This window comes from Lactuca virosa, chromosome 6, assembly GCF_052849685.1.
Source record: "Lactuca virosa cultivar CGN04683 chromosome 6, Lactuca_virosa_CGN04683_v6, whole genome shotgun sequence".
Lineage (NCBI taxonomy): Eukaryota > Viridiplantae > Streptophyta > Magnoliopsida > Asterales > Asteraceae > Lactuca > Lactuca virosa.
In genome coordinates this window covers 104,675,719-104,694,287 of record NC_136431.1, presented here as the reverse complement: position 1 = coordinate 104,694,287, position 18,569 = coordinate 104,675,719, and positions in this window count along the sequence as shown.

Below are 18,569 nucleotides of genomic sequence, written 5' to 3'. Positions count from 1 at the left end.
TTCTTTGTATAAATGTACTCTTTTTAAATGTATGTGTTATGTAATGTATCATAAACTATACCTATTATAGTTTATCAACCAAGGGTAGTACGTAGTAATGTATACAAACTATATTCAAACTAGTTTATTAAATGTTTGAATATATTGGTTGTACTTTGATTATAATCACTTGTTATTCTTTATATTCAATATGTCCAAATCCATTTGTAAACTGATGTGTGTCTATATATTAAGACAAAATGACATATAGTGCAATAAGATATAATCACATAAAGGTATACACCTTGCTCAACATGTTACAAGGTGAAATGAAATTGACAGCAACTTTTTGTTGAATACAGTTTCTGTTACTGTTCTTAGAAAATTTATAGAAAAATCATCAAAGCTCCAAATCCAAATCCACAAATTCTGAGAGTTTGGAATATGAGTCTAGTTTTTTCGTAAATTTTATCATGATTTTTAGTGATCTCTAACAGAGGTTAAAATGTTCATAATCACAGACTGGTCCGGGTTTGCCTCTGAAATGATAGGCAGTTTTATAAAAATCACCATAAATTGTAGAAAAATCATATAGAGATGTGCAAGTAGTCATTTTAAAGCTACGAGTTTGAACTACTTGCACCTGGAACAGTTTTGAAAACTAAAATATTTAAGTTGACCAAAACAGTCCGTGATCGAAGTCCATCTTTTCTGATGTAATCTGTTAGAAAAAGTTTGATTGTGTTCTTGATGATTTTACTTGTATTCCCCCCTTAAAACTTAAGAAGAACATGTAAATGTAGGGGTATGAACTCACCCTATGTGGTTTCAGTAGATGAAAGTGAGAGAGAGGAAGTGTTCAACCCAAGAACACTAAGAAGATGTCTTGATGATTCGAGAATCTAACATCGAATAAGATGGAATTTGTGTAAGATATCAATGATTTGAGTAGAATGGAGTGTAATAATTATATGAATGATGAAGATACTTACTAATTGAAGAAAGAAATCCCTGAAGAAAGCCTTGAAGTTCTTGAAGTTGAGAGAAAAGATGAGAGAATTTTGGAGAGTGTTCTTTGGTTGCTAAGTGTAGAATGAAAGAAGTTAATGAGAATGAGGAGAGAGGACCAATTCTCCAGCTCTTAGAACGTGGGAAGAGCTGGAGATTGGGTGTAAAGGTCCACCAAGGTGACAAGGGGTAGTGGGAAATAGTGGCTGATCATAGAGTGAGGTGGTGGTGGTTTGCTTTTGTCATAAAATAAGGAAAAACAAATATTCCCTCAATAATTAGTTCAACCATTAATTCTTTTAATATATTTTTATAAAAACCCCGGGGATTTAGGTGTGGGTTTGTCAAACCCAATATAGATCTATACACAACTATCACGCTCTCCCTCAAGGAGACTCTGGTTACAATACATGACTTAATGGTAATTTGAAGTAAATGTCTCACAAAGTCATTAACGGAATTACGTGTTATGAAAACTTGGTACCGTATGGCCGTACCTTGCTTAATGAAAATCTTCTTTGTATAAATGTACCCTTTTTAAATGTATGTGTTATGTAATGTATCATAAACTATACCTATTATAGTTTATCAACCAAGGGTAGTACGTAGTAATGTATACAAACTATATTCAAACTAGTTTATTAAATGTTTGAATATATTGGTTGTACTTTGATTATAATCACTTGTTATTCTTTATATTCAATATGTCCAAATCCATTAGTAAACTGATGTGTGTCTATATATTAAGACAAAATGACATATAGTGCAATAACATATAATCACATAAAGATATACACCTTGCTCAACATGTTACAAGGTGAAATGAAATTGACAGCAACTTTTTGTTGAATACAGTTTCTGTTACTGTTCTTAGAAAATTTATAGAAAAATCATCAAAGCTCCAAATCCAAATCCACAAATTCTGAGAGTTTGGAATATGAGTCTAGTTTTTTCGTAAATTTTATCATGATTTTTAGTGATCTCTAACAGAGGTGAAAATGTTCATAATCACAGACTGGTCCGGGTTTGCCTCTGAAATGATAGGCAGTTTTGTAAAAATCACCATAAATTGTAGAAATATCATATGGAGATGTGAAAGTAGTCATTTTAAAGCTACGAGTTTGAACTACTTGCACCTGGAACAGTTTTGAAAACTAAAATATTTAAGTTGACCAAAACAGTCCGTGATCGAAGTCCATCGTTTGTGATGTAATCTGTTAGAAAAAGTTTAATTGTGTTCTTGATGATTTTACTTGTATTCCCCCCTTAAAACTTAAGAAGAACATGTAAATTTAGGGGTATGAACTCACCCTATGTGGTTTCAGTAGATGAAAGTGAGAGAGAGGAAGTGTTCAACCCAAGAACACTAAGAAGATGTCTTGATGATTCGAGAATCTAACATCGAATAAGATGGAATTTGTGTAAGATATCAATGATTTTAGTAGAATGGAGTGTAATAATTATATGAATGATGAAGATACTTACTAATTGAAGAAAGAAATCCCTGAAGAAAGCCTTGAAGTTCTTGGAGTTGAGAGAAAAGATGAGAGAATTTTGGAGAGTGTTCTTTGGTTGCTAAGTGTAGAATGAAAGAAGTTAATGAGAATGAGGAGAGAGGACCAATTCTCCAGCTCTTAGAACGTGGGAAGAGCTGGAGATTGGGTGTAAAGGTCCACCAAGGTGACAAGGGGTAGTGGGAAATAGTGGCTGATCATAGAGTGAGGTGGTGGTGGTTTGCTTTTGTCATAAAATAAGGAAAAGCAAATATTCCCTCAATAATTAGTTCAACCACTAATTCTTTTAATATATTTTTATAAAAACCCTGGGGATTTAGGTGTGGGTTTCTCAAACCCAATATAGATCTATACACAACTATCACGCTCTCCCTCAAGGAGACTCTGGTTACAATACAGGACTTAATGGTAATTTGAAGTAAATGTCTCACAAAGTCATTAACGGAATTACGTGTTATGAAAACTTGGTACCGTATGGCCGTACCTTGCTTAATGAAAATCTTCTTTGTATAAATGTACCCTTTTTAAATGTATGTGTTATGTAATGTATCATAAACTATACCTATTATAGTTTATCAACCAAGGGTAGTACGTAGTAATGTATACAAACTATATTCAAACTAGTTTATTAAATGTTTGAATATATTGGTTGTACTTTGATTATAATCACTTGTTATTCTTTATATTCAATATGTCCAAATCCATTTGTAAACTGATGTGTGTCTATATATTAAGACAAAATGACATATAGTGCAATAACATATAATCACATAAAGATATACACCTTGCTCAACATGTTACAAGGTGAAATGAAATTGACAACAACGTTTTGTTGAATACAGTTTCTGTTACTGTTCTTAGAAAATTTATAGAAAAATCATCAAAGCTCCAAATCCAAATCCACAAATTCTGAGAGTTTGGAATATGAGTCTAGTTTTTTCGTAAATTTTATCATGATTTTTAGTGATCTCTAACAGAGGTGAAAATGTTCATAATCACAGACTGGTCCGGGTTTGCCTCTGAAATGATAGGCAGTTTTGTAAAAATCACCATAAATTGTAGACAAATCATATGGAGATGTGCAAGTAGTCATTTTAAAGCTACGAGTTTGAACTACTTGCACCTGGAACAGTTTTGAAAACTAAAATATTTAAGTTGACCAAAACAGTTCGTGATCGAAGTCCATCTTTTATGATGTAATCTGTTAGAAAAAGTTTAATTGTGTTCTTGATGATTTTACTTGTATTCCCCCCTTAAAACTTAAGAATAACATGTAAATGTAGGGGTATGAACTCACCCTATGTGGTTTCAGTAGATGAAAGTGAGAGAGAGGAAGTGTTCAACCCAAGAACACTAAGAAGATGTCTTGATGATTCGAGAATCTAACATCGAATAAGATGGAATTTGTGTAAGATATCAATGATTTTAGTAGAATGGAGTGTAATAATTATATGAATGATGAAGATACTTACTAATTGAAGAAATACATCCCTGAAGAAAGCCTTGAAGTTCTTGAAGTTGAGAGAAAATATGAGAGAATTTTGGAGAGTGTTCTTTGGTTGCTAAGTGTAGAATGAAAGAAGTTAATGAGAATGAGGAGAGAGGACCAATTCTCCAGCTCTTAGAACGTGGGAAGAGCTGGAGATTGGGTGTAAAGGTCCACCAAGGTGACAAGGGGTAGTGGGGAATAGTGGCTGATCATAGAGTGAGGTGGTGGTGGTTTGCTTTTGTCATAAAATAAGGAAAATCAAATATTCCCTCAATAATTAGTTCAACCACTAATTCTTTTAATATATTTTAATAAAAACCCTGGGGATTTAGGTGTGGGTTTGTCAAACCCAATATAGATCTATACACAACTATCACGCTCGCCCTCAAGGAGACTCTGGTTACAATACATGACTTAATGGTAATTTGAAGTAAATGTCTCACAAAGTCATTAACGGAATTACGTGTTATGAAAACTTGGTACCGTATGGCCGTACCTTGCTTAATGAAAATCTTCTTTGTATAAATGTACCCTTTTTAAATGTATGTGTTATGTAATGTATCATAAACTATACCTATTATAGTTTATCAACCAAAGGTAGTACGTAGTAATGTATACAAACTATATTCAAACTAGTTTATTAAATGTTTGAATATATTGGTTGTACTTTGATTATAATCACTTGTTATTCTTTATATTCAATATGTCCAAATCCATTTGTAAACTGATGTGTATCTATATATTAAGACAAAATGACATATATTGCAATAACATATAATCACATAAAGATATACACCTTGCTCAACATGTTACAAGGTGAAATGAAATTGACAGCAACTTTTTGTTGAATACAGTTTATGTTACTGTTCTTAGAAAATTTATAGAAAAATTATCAAAGCTCCAAATCCAAATCCACAAATTCTGAGAGTTTGGAATATGAGTGTAGTTTGTTCGTAAATTTTATCATGATTTTTAGTGATCTCTAACAGAGGTGAAAATGTTCATAATCACAGACTGGTCCGGGTTTGCCTCTGAAATGATAGGCAGTTTTGTAAAAATCACCATAAATTGTAGAAAAATCATATGGATATGTGCAAGTAGTCATTTTAAAGATACGAGTTTGAACTACTTGCACCTGGAACAGTTTTGAAAACTAAAATATTTAAGTTGACCAAAACTGTCCGTGATCGAAGTCCATCTTTTCTGATGTAATCTGTTAGAAAAAGTTTAATTGTGTTCTTGATGATTTTACTTGTATTCCCCCCTTAAAACTTAAGAAGAACATGTAAATGTAGGGGTATGAACTCACCCTATGTGGTTTCAGTAGATGAAAGTGAGAGAGAGGAAGTGTTCAACCCAAGAACACTAAGAAGATGTCTTGATGATTCGAGAATCTAACATCGAATAAGATGGAATTTGTGTAAGATATCAATGATTTGAGTAGAATGGAGTGTAATAATTATATGAATGATGAAGATACTTACTAATTGAAGAAAGAAATCCCTGAAGAAATCCTTGAAGTTCTTGAAGTTGAGAGAAAAGATGAGAGAATTTTGGAGAGTGTTCTTTGGTTGCTAAGTGTAGAATGAAAGAAGTTAATGAGAATGAGGAGAGAGGACCAATTCTCCAGCTCTTAGAACGTGGGAAGAGCTGGAGATTGGGTGTAAAGGTCCACCAAGGTGACAAGGGGTAGTGGGAAAGAGTGGCTGATCATAGAGTGAGGTGGTGGTGGTTTGCTTTTGTCATAAAATAAGGAAAAGCAAATATTCCCTCAATAATTAGTTCAACCACTAATTCTTTTAATATATTTTTATAAAAACCCTGGGGATTTAGGTGCGGGTTTGTCAAACCCAATATAGATCTATACACAATTATCACGCTCTCCCTCAAGGAGACTCTGGTTACAATACAGGACTTAATGGTAATTTGAAGTAAATGTCTCACAAAGTCATTAACAGAATTACGTGTTATGAAAACTTGGTACCGTATGGCCGTACCTTGCTTAATGAAAATCTTCTTTGTATAAATGTACCCTTTTTAAATGTATGTGTTATGTAATGTATCATAAACTATATCTATTATAGTTTATCAACCAAGGGTAGTACGTAGTAATGTATACAAACTATATTCAAACTAGTTTATTAAATGTTTGAATATATTGGTTGTACTTTGATTATAATCACTTGTTATTCTTTATATTCAATATGTCCAAATCCATTAGTAAACTGATGTGTGTCTATATATTAAGACAAAATGACATATAGTGCAATAACATATAATCACATAAAGATATACACCTTGCTCAACATGTTACAAGGTGAAATGAAATTGACAGCAACTTTTTGTTGAATACAGTTTATGTTACTGTTCTTAGAAAATTTATAGAAAAATCATCAAAGCTCCAAATCCAAATCCACAAATTCTGAGAGTTTGGAATATGAGTCTAGTTTGTTTGTAAATTTTATCATGATTTTTAGTGATCTCTAACAGAGGTGAAAATGTTCATAATCACATACTGGTCCGGGTTTGCCTCTGAAATGATAGGCAGTTTTGTAAAAATCACCATAAATTGTAGAAAAATCATATGGAGATGTACAAGTAGTCATTTTAAAGCTACGAGTTTGAACTACTTGCACATGGAACAGTTTTGAAAACTAAAATATTTAAGTTGACCAAAACAGTCCGTGATCGAAGTCCATCTTTTCTGATGTAATCTGTTAGAAAAAGTTTAATTGTGTTCTTGATGATTTTACTTGTATTCCCCCCTTAAAACTTAAGAAGAACATGTAAATGTAGGGGTATGAACTCACCCTATGTGGTTTCAGTAGATGAAAGTGAGAGAGAGGAAGTGTTCAACCCAAGAACACTAAGAAGATGTCTTGATGATTCGAGAATCTAACATCGAATAAGATGGAATTTGTGTAAGATATCAATGATTTGAGTAGAATGGAGTGTAATAATTATATGAATGATGAAGATACTTACTAATTGAAGAAAGAAATCCCTGAAGAAAGCCTTGAAGTTCTTGAAGTTGAGAGAAAAGATGAGAGAATTTTGGAGAGTGTTCTTTGGTTGCTAAGTGTAGAATGAAAGAAGTTAATGAGAATGAGGAGAGAGGACCAATTCTCCAGCTCTTAGAACGTGGGAAGAGCTGGAGATTGGGTGTAAAGGTCCACCAAGGTGACAAGGGGTAGTGGGAAAGAGTGGCTGATCATAGAGTGAGGTGGTGGTGGTTTGCTTTTGTCATAAAATAAGGAAAAGCAAATATTCCCTCAATAATTAGTTCAACCACTAATTCTTTTAATATATTTTTATAAAAACCCTGGGGATTTAGGTGTGGGTTTGTCAAACCCAATATAGATCTATACACAACTATCACGCTCTCCCTCAAGGAGACTCTGGTTACAATACAGGACTTAATGGTAATTTGAAGTAAATGTCTCACAAAGTCATTAACGGAATTACGTGTTATGAAAACTTGGTACCGTATGGCCGTACCTTGCTTAATGAAAATCTTCTTTGTATAAATGTACCCTTTTTAAATGTATGTGTTATTTAATGTATCATAAACTATACCTATTATAGTTTATCAACCAAGGGTAGTACGTAGTAATGTATACAAACTATATTCAAACTAGTTTATTAAATGTTTGAATATATTGGTTGTACTTTGATTATAATCACTTGTTATTCTTTATATTCAATATGTCCAAATCCATTTGTAAACTGATGTGTGTCTATATATTAAGACAAAATGACATATAGTGCAATAACATATAATCACATAAAGATATACACCTTGCTCAACATGTTACAAGGTGAAATGAAATTGACAGCAACTTTTTGTTGAATACAGTTTCTGTTACTGTTCTTAGAAAATTTATAGAAAAATCATCAAAGCTCCAAATCCAAATCCACAAATTCTGAGAGTTTGGAATATGAGTCTATTTTGTTCGTAAATTTTATCATGATTTTTAGTGATCTCTAACAGAGGTGAAAATGTTCATAATCACAGACTGGTCCGGGTTTGCCCTGAAATGATAGGCAGTTTTGTAAAAATCACCATAAATTGTAGAAAAATCATATGGAGATGTACAAGTAGTCATTTTAAAGCTACGAGTTTGAACTACTTGCACCTGGAACAGTTTTGAAAACTAAAATATTTAAGTTGACCAAAACAGTCCGTGATCGAAGTCCATCTTTTCTAATGTAATCTGTTAGAAAAAGTTTAATTGTGTTCTTGATGATTTTACTTGTATTCCCCCCTTAAAACTTAAGAAGAACATGTAAATGTAGGGGTATGAACTCACCCTATGTGGTTTCAGTAGATGAAAGTGAGAGAGAGGAAGTGTTCAACCCAAGAACACTAAGAAGATGTCTTGATGATTCGAGAATCTAACATCGAATAAGATGGAATTTGTGTAAGATATCAATGATTTGAGTAGGGTGCAGTGTAATAATTATATGAATGATGAAGATACTTACTAATTGAAGAAAGAAATCCCTGAAGAAATCCTTGAAGTTCTTGAAGTTGAGAGAAAAGATGAGAGAATTTTGGAGAGTGTTCTTTGGTTGCTAAGTGTAGAATGAAAGAAGTTAATGAGAATGAGGAGAGAGGACCAATTCTCCAGCTCTTAGAACGTGGGAAGAGCTGGAGATTGGGTGTAAAGGTCCACCAAGGTGACAAGGGGTAGTGGGAAAGAGTGGCTGATCATAGAGTGAGGTGGTGGTGGTTTGCTTTTGTCATAAAATAAGGAAAAGCAAATATTCCCTCAATAATTAGTTCAACCACTAATTCTTTTAATATATTTTTATAAAAACCCTGGGGATTTAGGTGTGGGTTTCTCAAACCCAATATAGATCTATACACAACTATCACGCTCTCCCTCAAGGAGACTCTGGTTACAATACAGGACTTAATGGTAATTTGAAGTAAATGTCTCACAAAGTCATTAACGGAATTACGTGTTATGAAAACTTGGTACCGTATGGCCGTACCTTTCTTAATGAAAATCTTCTTTGTATAAATGTACCCTTTTTAAATGTATGTGTTATTTAATGTATCATAAACTATACCTATTATAGTTTATCAACCAAGGGTAGTACGTAGTAATGTATACAAACTATATTCAAACTAGTTTATTAAATGTTTGAATATATTGGTTGTACTTTGATTATAATCACTTGTTATTCTTTATATTCAATATGTCCAAATCCATTTGTAAACTGATGTGTGTCTATATATTAAGACAAAATGACATATAGTGCAATAACATATAATCACATAAAGATATACACCTTGCTCAACATGTTACAAGGTGAAATGAAATTGAGAGCAATTTTTTGTTGAATACAGTTTCTGTTACTGTTCTTAGAAAATTTATAGAAAAATCATCAAAGCTCCAAATCCAAATCCACAAATTCTGAGAGTTTGGAATATGAGTCTAGTTTGTTCGTAAATTTTATCATGATTTTTAGTGATCTCTAGCAGAGGTGAAAATGTTCATAATCATAGACTGGTCCGGGTTTGCCTCTGAAATGATAGGCAGTTTTGTAAAAATCACCATAAATTGTATAAAAATCATATGGAGATGTGCAAGTAGTCATTTAAAAGCGACGAGTTTGAGCAACTTGCACCTGGAACAGTTTTGTAAACTAAAATATTTAAGTTGACCAAAACAGTATGTGATCGAAGTCTGTCTTTTCTGATGTAATCTGTTAGAAAAAGTTTAATTGTGTTCTTGATGATTTTACTTGTACTCCCCCCTTAAAACTTAAGAAGAACATGTAAATGTAGGGGTATGAACTCACCCTATGTGGTTTCAGTAGATGAAAGTGAGAGAGAGGAAGTGTTCAACCCAAGAACACTAAGAAGATGTCTTGATGATTCGAGAATCTAACATCGAATAAGATGGAATTTGTGTAAGATATCAATGATTTTAGTAGAATGGAGTGTAATAATTATATGATTGATGAAGATACTTACTAATTGAAGAAAGAAATCCCTGAAGAAAGCCTTGAAGTTCTTGAAGTTGAGAGAAAAGATGAGAGAATTTTGGAGAGTGTTCTTTGGTTGTTAAGTGTAGAATGAAAGAAGTTAATGAGAATGAGGAGAGAGGACCAATTCTCCAGCTCTTAGAACGTGGGAAGAGTTGGAGATTGGGTGTAAAGGTCCACCAAGGTGACAAGGGGTAGTGGGAAAGAGTGGCTGATCATAGAGTGAGGTGGTGGTGGTTTGCTTTTGTCATAAAATAAGGAAAAGCAAATATTCCCTCAATAATTAGTTCAACCACTAATTCTTCTAATATATTTTTATAAAAACCCTAGGGATTTAGGTGTGGGTTTGTCAAACCCAATATAGATCTATACACAACTATCACGCTCTCCCTCAAGGAGACTCTGGTTACAATACAGGACTTAATGGTAATTTGAAGTAAATGTCTCACAAAGTCATTAACGGAATTACGTGTTATGAAAACTTGGTACCGTATGGCCGTACCTTGCTTAATGAAAATCTTCTTTGTATAAATTTACCCTTTTTAAATGTATGTGTTATGTAATGTATCATAAACTATACCTATTATAGTTTATCAACCAAGGGTAGTGCGTAGTAATGTATACAAACTATATTCAAACTAGTTTATTAAATGTTTGAATATATTGGTTGTACTTTGATTATAATCACTTGTTATTCTTTATATTCAATATGTCCAAATCCATTTGTAAACTGACGTGTGTCTATATATTAAGACAAAATGACATATATTGCAATAACATATAATCACATAAAGATATACACCTTGCTCAACATGTTACAAGGTGAAATGAAATTGACAGCAACTTTTTGTTGAATACAGTTTCTGTTACTGTTCTTAGAAAATTTATAGAAAAATCATCAAAGCTCCAAATCCAAATCCACAAATTCTGAGATTTTGGAATATGAGTCTAGTTTGTTTGTAAATTTTATCATGATTTTTAGTGATCTCTAACAGAGGTGAAAATGTTCATAATCACAGACTGGTCTGGGTTTGCCTCTGAAATGGTAGGCAGTTTTGTAAAAATCACCATAAATTGTAGAAAAATCATATGGAGATGTGCAAGTAGTCATTTTAAAGCTACGAGTTTGAGCAACTTGCACCTGGAACAGTTTTGTAAACTAAAATATTTAAGTTGACCAAAATAGTCCGTGATCGAAGTCCATCTTTTCTGATGTAATCTGTTAGAAAAAGTTTAATTGTGTTCTTGATGATTTTACTTGTATTCCCCCCTTAAAACTTAAGAAGAACATGTAAATGTAGGGGTATGAACTCACCCTATGTGGTTTCAGTAGATGAAAGTGAGAGAGAGGAAGTGTTCAACCCAAGAACACTAAGAAGATGTCTTGATGGTTCGAGAATCTAACATCGAATAAGATGGAATTTGTGTAAGATATCAATGATTTGAGTAGAATGGAGTGTAATAATTATATGAATGATGAAGATACTTACTAATTGAAGAAAGAAATCCCTGAAGAAAGCCTTGAAGTTCTTGAAGTTGAGAGAAAAGATGAGAGAATTTTGGAGAGTGTTCTTTGGTTGCTAAGTGTAGAATGAAAGAAGTTAATGAGAATGAGGAGAGAGGACCAATTCTCCAGCTCTTAGAACGTGGGAAGAGCTGGAGATTTGGTGTAAAGGTCCACCAAGGTGACAAGGGGTAGTGGGAAAGAGTGGTTGATCATAGAGTGAGGTGGTGGTGGTTTGCTTTTGTCATAAAATAAGGAAAAGCAAATATCCCTCAATAATTAGTTCACCACTAATTCTTTTAATATATTTTTATAAAAACCCTGGGGATTTAGGTGTGGGTTTGTCAAACCCAATATAGATCTATACACAACTATCACGCTCTCCCTCAAGGAGACTCTGGTTACAATACATGACTTAATGGTAATTTGAAGTAAATGTCTCACAAAGTCAATAACGGAATTACGTGTTATGAAAACTTGGTACCGTATGGCCGTACCTTGCTTAATGAAAATCTTCTTTGTATAAATGTACCCTTTTTAAATGTATGTGTTATGTAATGTATCATAAACTATACCTATTATAGTTTATCAACCAAGGGCAGTACGTAGTAATGTATACAAACTATATTCAAACTAGTTTATTAAATGTTTGAATATATTGGTTGTACTTTGATTATAATCACTTGTTATTCTTTATATTCAATATGTCCAAATCCATTTGTAAACTGATGTGTGTCTATATATTAAGACAAAATGACATATATTGCAATAACATATAATCACATAAAGATATACACCTTGCTCAACATGTTACAAGGTGAAATGAAATTGACAGCAACTTTTTGTTGAATACAGTTTCTGTTACTGTTCTTAGAAAATTTATAGAAAAATCATCAAAGCTCCAAATCCAAATCCACAAATTTTGAGAGTTTGGAATATGAGTCTAGTTTGTTCGTAAATTTTATCATGATTTTTAGTGATTTCTAACAGAGGTGAAAATGTTCATAATCACAGACTGGTCCGGGTTTGCCTCTGAAATGATAGGCAGTTTTGTAAAAATCACCATAAATTGTAGAAAAATCATATGGATATGTGCAAGTAGTCATTTTAAAGATACGAGTTTGAACTACTTGCACCTGGAACAGTTTTGAAAACTAAAATATTTAAGTTGACCAAAACTGTCCGTGATCGAAGTCCATCTTTTCTGATGTAATCTGTTAGAAAAAGTTTAATTGTGTTCTTGATGATTTTACTTGTATTCCCCCCTTAAAACTTAAGAAGAACATGTAAATGTAGGGGTATGAACTCACCCTATGTGGTTTCAGTAGATGAAAGTGAGAGAGAGGAAGTGTTCAACCCAAGAACACTAAGAAGATGTCTTGATGATTCGAGAATCTAACATCGAATAAGATGGAATTTGTGTAAGATATCAATGATTTGAGTAGAATGGAGTGTAATAATTATATGAATGATGAAGATACTTACTAATTGAAGAAAGAAATCCCTGAAGAAATCCTTGAAGTTCTTGAAGTTGAGAGAAAAGATGAGAGAATTTTGGAGAGTGTTCTTTGGTTGCTAAGTGTAGAATGAAAGAAGTTAATGAGAATGAGGAGAGAGGACCAATTCTCCAGCTCTTAGAACGTGGGAAGAGCTGGAGATTGGGTGTAAAGGTCCACCAAGGTGACAAGGGGTAGTGGGAAAGAGTGGCTGATCATAGAGTGAGGTGGTGGTGGTTTGCTTTTGTCATAAAATAAGGAAAAGCAAATATTCCCTCAATAATTAGTTCAACCACTAATTCTTTTAATATATTTTTATAAAAACCCTGGGGATTTAGGTTTGGGTTTGTCAAACCCAATATAGATCTATACACAACTATCACGCTCTCCCTCAAGGAGACTCTGGTTACAATACAGGACTTAATGGTAATTTGAAGTAAATGTCTCACAAAGTCATTAACGGAATTACGTGTTATGAAAACTTGGTACCGTATGGCCGTACCTTGCTTAATGAAAATCTTATTTGTATAAATGTACCCTTTTTAAATGTATGTGTTATGTAATGTATCATAAACTATACCTATTATAGTTTATCAACCAAGGGTAGTACGTAGTAATGTATACAAACTATATTCAAACTAGTTTATTAAATGTTTGAATATATTGGTTGTACTTTGATTATAATCACTTGTTATTCTTTATATTCAATATGTCCAAATCCATTTGTAAACTGATGTGTGTCTATATATTAAGACAAAATGACATATATTGCAATAACATATAATCACATTGTGGAAGTTTCCTTCAAACTTCAACATTGGATGATTTCTAGAATACCATTCTACACATGTGGTTTTAATTTGTCAAGAATGGGTGGTAGCATGTTTGTCAAGAATGGATGGTAGCATGTTTGTCAAGCTTGGATGGTAATAGACAATTGAATTCATACATTCATTTGCCTATAAAAGGAAATGAAACCAAGCTTATTAAAAACACCACACCTCAAATTACATCTTCATTTTTCTCTCATATTCATACAAATATATATTTGATATATTTGTTTTTCTTTCCTCTATCTCTGTAAACACTGAATATTATAGTAAATTGGTTCTCGGCTTCCTCCGCCCGTGGTTTTTCCCGATTTGTGTTTCCACGTAAATATCGCGTGTTTTTTCTTTTTATCGTTCGATTTATTCTTGGTTGATTATTCAAATAGTTTTATATTCCGATGAATCGCTATCGTGATATTTGGGTTTTATACTTCGATCTTGAAGTTATCGATTATTTATTGTAGTCGATTTGTCTACAATTGGTATCAGAGCTATCCGGGTTTTCCGATAACGATTCGTAAAAAACTATTTTCAACCATGTCATCGATGAAGTACGATATTCCTTTACTTGACAGAAACACAAGATTCCCTCTCTGGCAAGTAAAGATGAAAGATGTGTTGATCCAAATGGATCTCCACAAAGCACTATTAGGAATGGAGAAAATGCCGGCAACTTGGTCGACTGAGGAAAAGGAGATGAAAGATCTGAAGGCGTCGTCGCAGATCCGTCTGCATCTTTCTAACGACGTTCTCCAAGATGTGTTGAAAGAGACATCCGCAGCGGCTCTCTGGCTAAAACTCGAGCAGCTACTTATGACGAAAAGCTTGCCCAACAAGCTACACTTGAAGCAACGACTTTTTAACCTAAAGATGGGTGAAGGTAGTTCTTTGTCTGATCACCTCTCTACCTTTAAAGAGCTTGTAGGAAATCTGGAGAATATGGACGTCAAATACGAAGATGAAGACTTGGCGTTATTTTTATTATCTTCTCTCCCAGACTCCTACGATCACTTTCGTGACACCATTATCTATTCTCGGGACACTCTTGTCCTTGACGAGGTAATGACTGCTCTTGATTCAAAGGAAAAGATGAAGCAGATAGTTGGGAATAGTAGCAGCGATTCTAAAGCCGAAGGTCTCAACATCAGAGGGAGACCTAACGAGAGAGGTAGCTCTTCACAAAACCGATCTAGATCTAAGTCCAAAGCCAATCGCAAGTATTGCAATTATTGCCACAAGAAGGGACATTTGATCGATGAATGTTTCAAGTTAAAGAACAAGGAGAAAGCAAAGGCAATCGCAAAGGGAAAAACAACCAATAACACCGTTGAAGCCGATGTTGCCGAAACTGGTTCCGATGGCGAGCTTCTATCCGTTTCAGACTACGGTTTAATGACCACGAGTGAGTGGGTACTTGATTCAGCGTGTACTTTTCATATGAGCTCCAACCGAAGCGTTTTTCATTCATATGAAAAGGTTAACGAAGGCCACGTTCTAATGGGTAACGACACTTCGTGTCGTATTATTGGACGAGGTACACTCAGGTTCCGCATGTTCGATGGCGTTGTTCGAACGATTCAAGATGTGAAGCACGTATCCGGTCTTAGGCGAAATTTACTAAGTCTCGGTACTTTCGAGAAGAAAGGTTACGAGTTTGTTGGCAAAGACGGGAAACTCCATATTTTCAAGGAAGGTTCTGTGGTCATCCGAGGAGTTAGAAAATCCGCAAACCTTTACATTATGGATGGGCAAGTTATCTCCGGCGAAGTCTCGGTATGTTCTAAATCCCTCTCCAACGCTGATCGCTCTCGTCTATGGCACATCAGGCTCGCTCACATGTCATACCATGGTATGAATGAACTAAGTCGAAGGGGGTAGCTCGGGGAGCACAAATCAATCGAACTTGAATTCTGTGAAGATTGTGTATTTGGAAAGCAGAAGCGAGTGAGTTTTATCGGTGGCAAACATACGACGAAAGGGCCACTTGACTACATACACTCTGATTTATGGGGACCAGCGAAGGTTACATCGAAAGGTGGAGCCTCTTATATGCTCACGATCATTGACGGTTTCTCAAGAAAGGTATGGTCGTTCTTCTTGAAGTCAAAGGGAGAAGTATTCCAAACTTTTAGAGATTGGAAAGTATTGGTTGAAAAGCAATCAGGTTTTGAAGTGAAATACCTTCGTACTGATAATGGACTGGAATTTTGTTCTGAAGAATTCAACTCCTATTGCCGTAGGGAAGGAATTACGAGGCATCGCACCGTAGTTCATACACCACAGCAGAACGGCGTAGCGGAACGTATGAACCGCACCATCATGGAGAAGGTCCGATGCATGCTATCTCATTCGAAGTTGCCGAAGTCTTTTTGGGCCGAGGCCGCTTCAACCGCATGCTACATTAGCAACTGTTCCCCTTCTCGTGCTATTCAAAAGAAGACCCCATTTGAGCTTTGGTCCGGCCAACCTGCTGATTACACGAAATTGATTCCATTTGGATGTCCAGCATATGCCCGAGTTGATAACGGTAAATTGGAACCGAGGGCAATTAAATGCGTCTTTCTCGGATATCCGACAGGTGTTAAAGGGTTCAAATTATGGAGCCCGGAGCTAAGCAAGGTTTTGACATCTAAAGATGTGACCTTCGATGAAAAAGCCATGCTTCATCCTGTCTCCAACATTCAGACCAGAGAAAATGAAAATTCGGAAAAAGACAAAGTTCGAGTGGAGGTGGAGTTTCCTTTAAATTCATCTTTCGAGGACCAGTCTCATGAAGGTGTCGAGGTTTCTCAACCCTCGAATAATCAACATTCCTCTTCTCATGAGCCAGCCGAAGCTCCAAGCCAACCTCACAGTCCCTCCATTGCAAGAGATAGACCTCGCAGACAGATTGTACCTCCAAAGAGATATGTTCAAGCCAATTATGTCGCTTATGCACTTACAGTTGCCAATGAAGTTGAGTCTGTTCTGGAGCCCACAAGCTACAACGAGGCCATTCAATCCAAACATTCTAATAAGTGGATGGTTGCCATGCACGAGGAGATGGAATCTCTTCAGAAAAATGGCACATGGGATCTCGTTCCAGCTCCAAAGGGTAAGAAGACAGTTAAGTGCAAATGGGTCTACAAGTTGAAGGAGGCTATCCACCCTGGTGACAAACCAAGATATAAAGCTCGTTTGGTAGCCAAAGGCTACAGTCAAATCCTAGGTATCGATTATACCGACATTTTCTCTCCGGTTGTGAAACACACGTCAATACGTGTCTTGTTGGGATTAGTTGCCTCTCATGACTATGAATTAGAGCAACTTGATGTTACTACATCATTCTTAAATGGTGTGCTTGAGGAAGAGATATATATGCAACAACCTGAAGGTTTTGTAGCTCCTGGCAAGGAAAGCCACGTGTGCAAATTGAAGAAGTCTCTTTATGGCCTCAAGCAATCTCCTCGACAATGGTATAAAAGGTTTGACTCATTTATGACCAGTCACAAGCTGAAAAGGTGCACCTACGACAGCTGCGTTTACTACAAAAAGTGTGACGATGGTTCAATGGTCTATCTACTTTTATACGTGGATGACATGTTAATTGCAGCGAAGAATATAAAGGAGATTCAAAAGATAAAAGACCAGTTGAATGCTGAGTTCGATATGAAGGACTTGGGTGCTGCCAAGAAAATTCTAGGAATGGAAATAGTGCGAGACCGTAGTGCAAGAACTCTATACCTTTCTCAACAAAGCTACATTGAGAATGTTCTGCACCGTTTCAATATGCAAGACGCAAAAGAAGTCAGCACTCCTTTCGCAGCCCACTTCAAGCTATCATCCGCCTTAAGTCCTACCACCGAAGAAGATATAGCATACATGGCAAAGGTACCATACTCCAGCGCTGTAGGATCTCTTATGTATGCTATGATTTGTACACGTCCAGATTTATCATATGCGGTAAGCATGGTGAGCAGATACATGGCGAATCCAGGAAAGGAGCATTGGGTTGCTGTTAAATGGATTTTTCGCTACTTGCGAGGTACTTCCTCTTTATGTCTGCGGTTTGGAAAAACCGATAATGGAGTACTTGGTTATGTGGATTCCGATTATGCAAAGGACTTGGATAAAAGACGATCGATTACAGGGTACGTGTTTACTTTGGGTGATTGTGCAGTTAGCTGGAAAGCGCAGTTACAATCTACTGTAGTGTTATCCACCACTGAAGCCGAATACATGGCTGCTACGGAAGCAGTGAAGGAAGCCCTCTGGTTGAAACGGTTGATAGGTGAGCTTTCAAACAAGTTATCTGTTAACACTGTTTTTTGTGACAATCAAAGTGCAATATTTCTGACGAAGGATCAAATGTTCCATGATCGAACGAAGCATATTGATGTTCGTTATCACTTCATCAGAGATGTTATTGCTAAAGGCGATATTACAGTAAACAAGATCAGCACCAATGATAATCCTGCTGATATGTTCACTAAAAGTCTTCCAATAGCCAAATTCAAAGCATGTTTGGATTTGGTGGGTGTTTCAGATCGCATTTGAGCCTGATAGGCTCGTGGTGGAGGAAGTATATTTACTTTTCGAAATCAATTTTTTCTCATATGGTGTTTGCAGATTCTTATAGAGATTTGGAGTATGATGAGCTGTTGATAAACTGTTTTGCATGATCATTGTGCAAGTTAAAGTTTTTTTATCCTGTCTCATTTGAAGTCAAGGTGGAGATTGTGGAAGTTTCCTTCAAACTTCAACATTGGATGA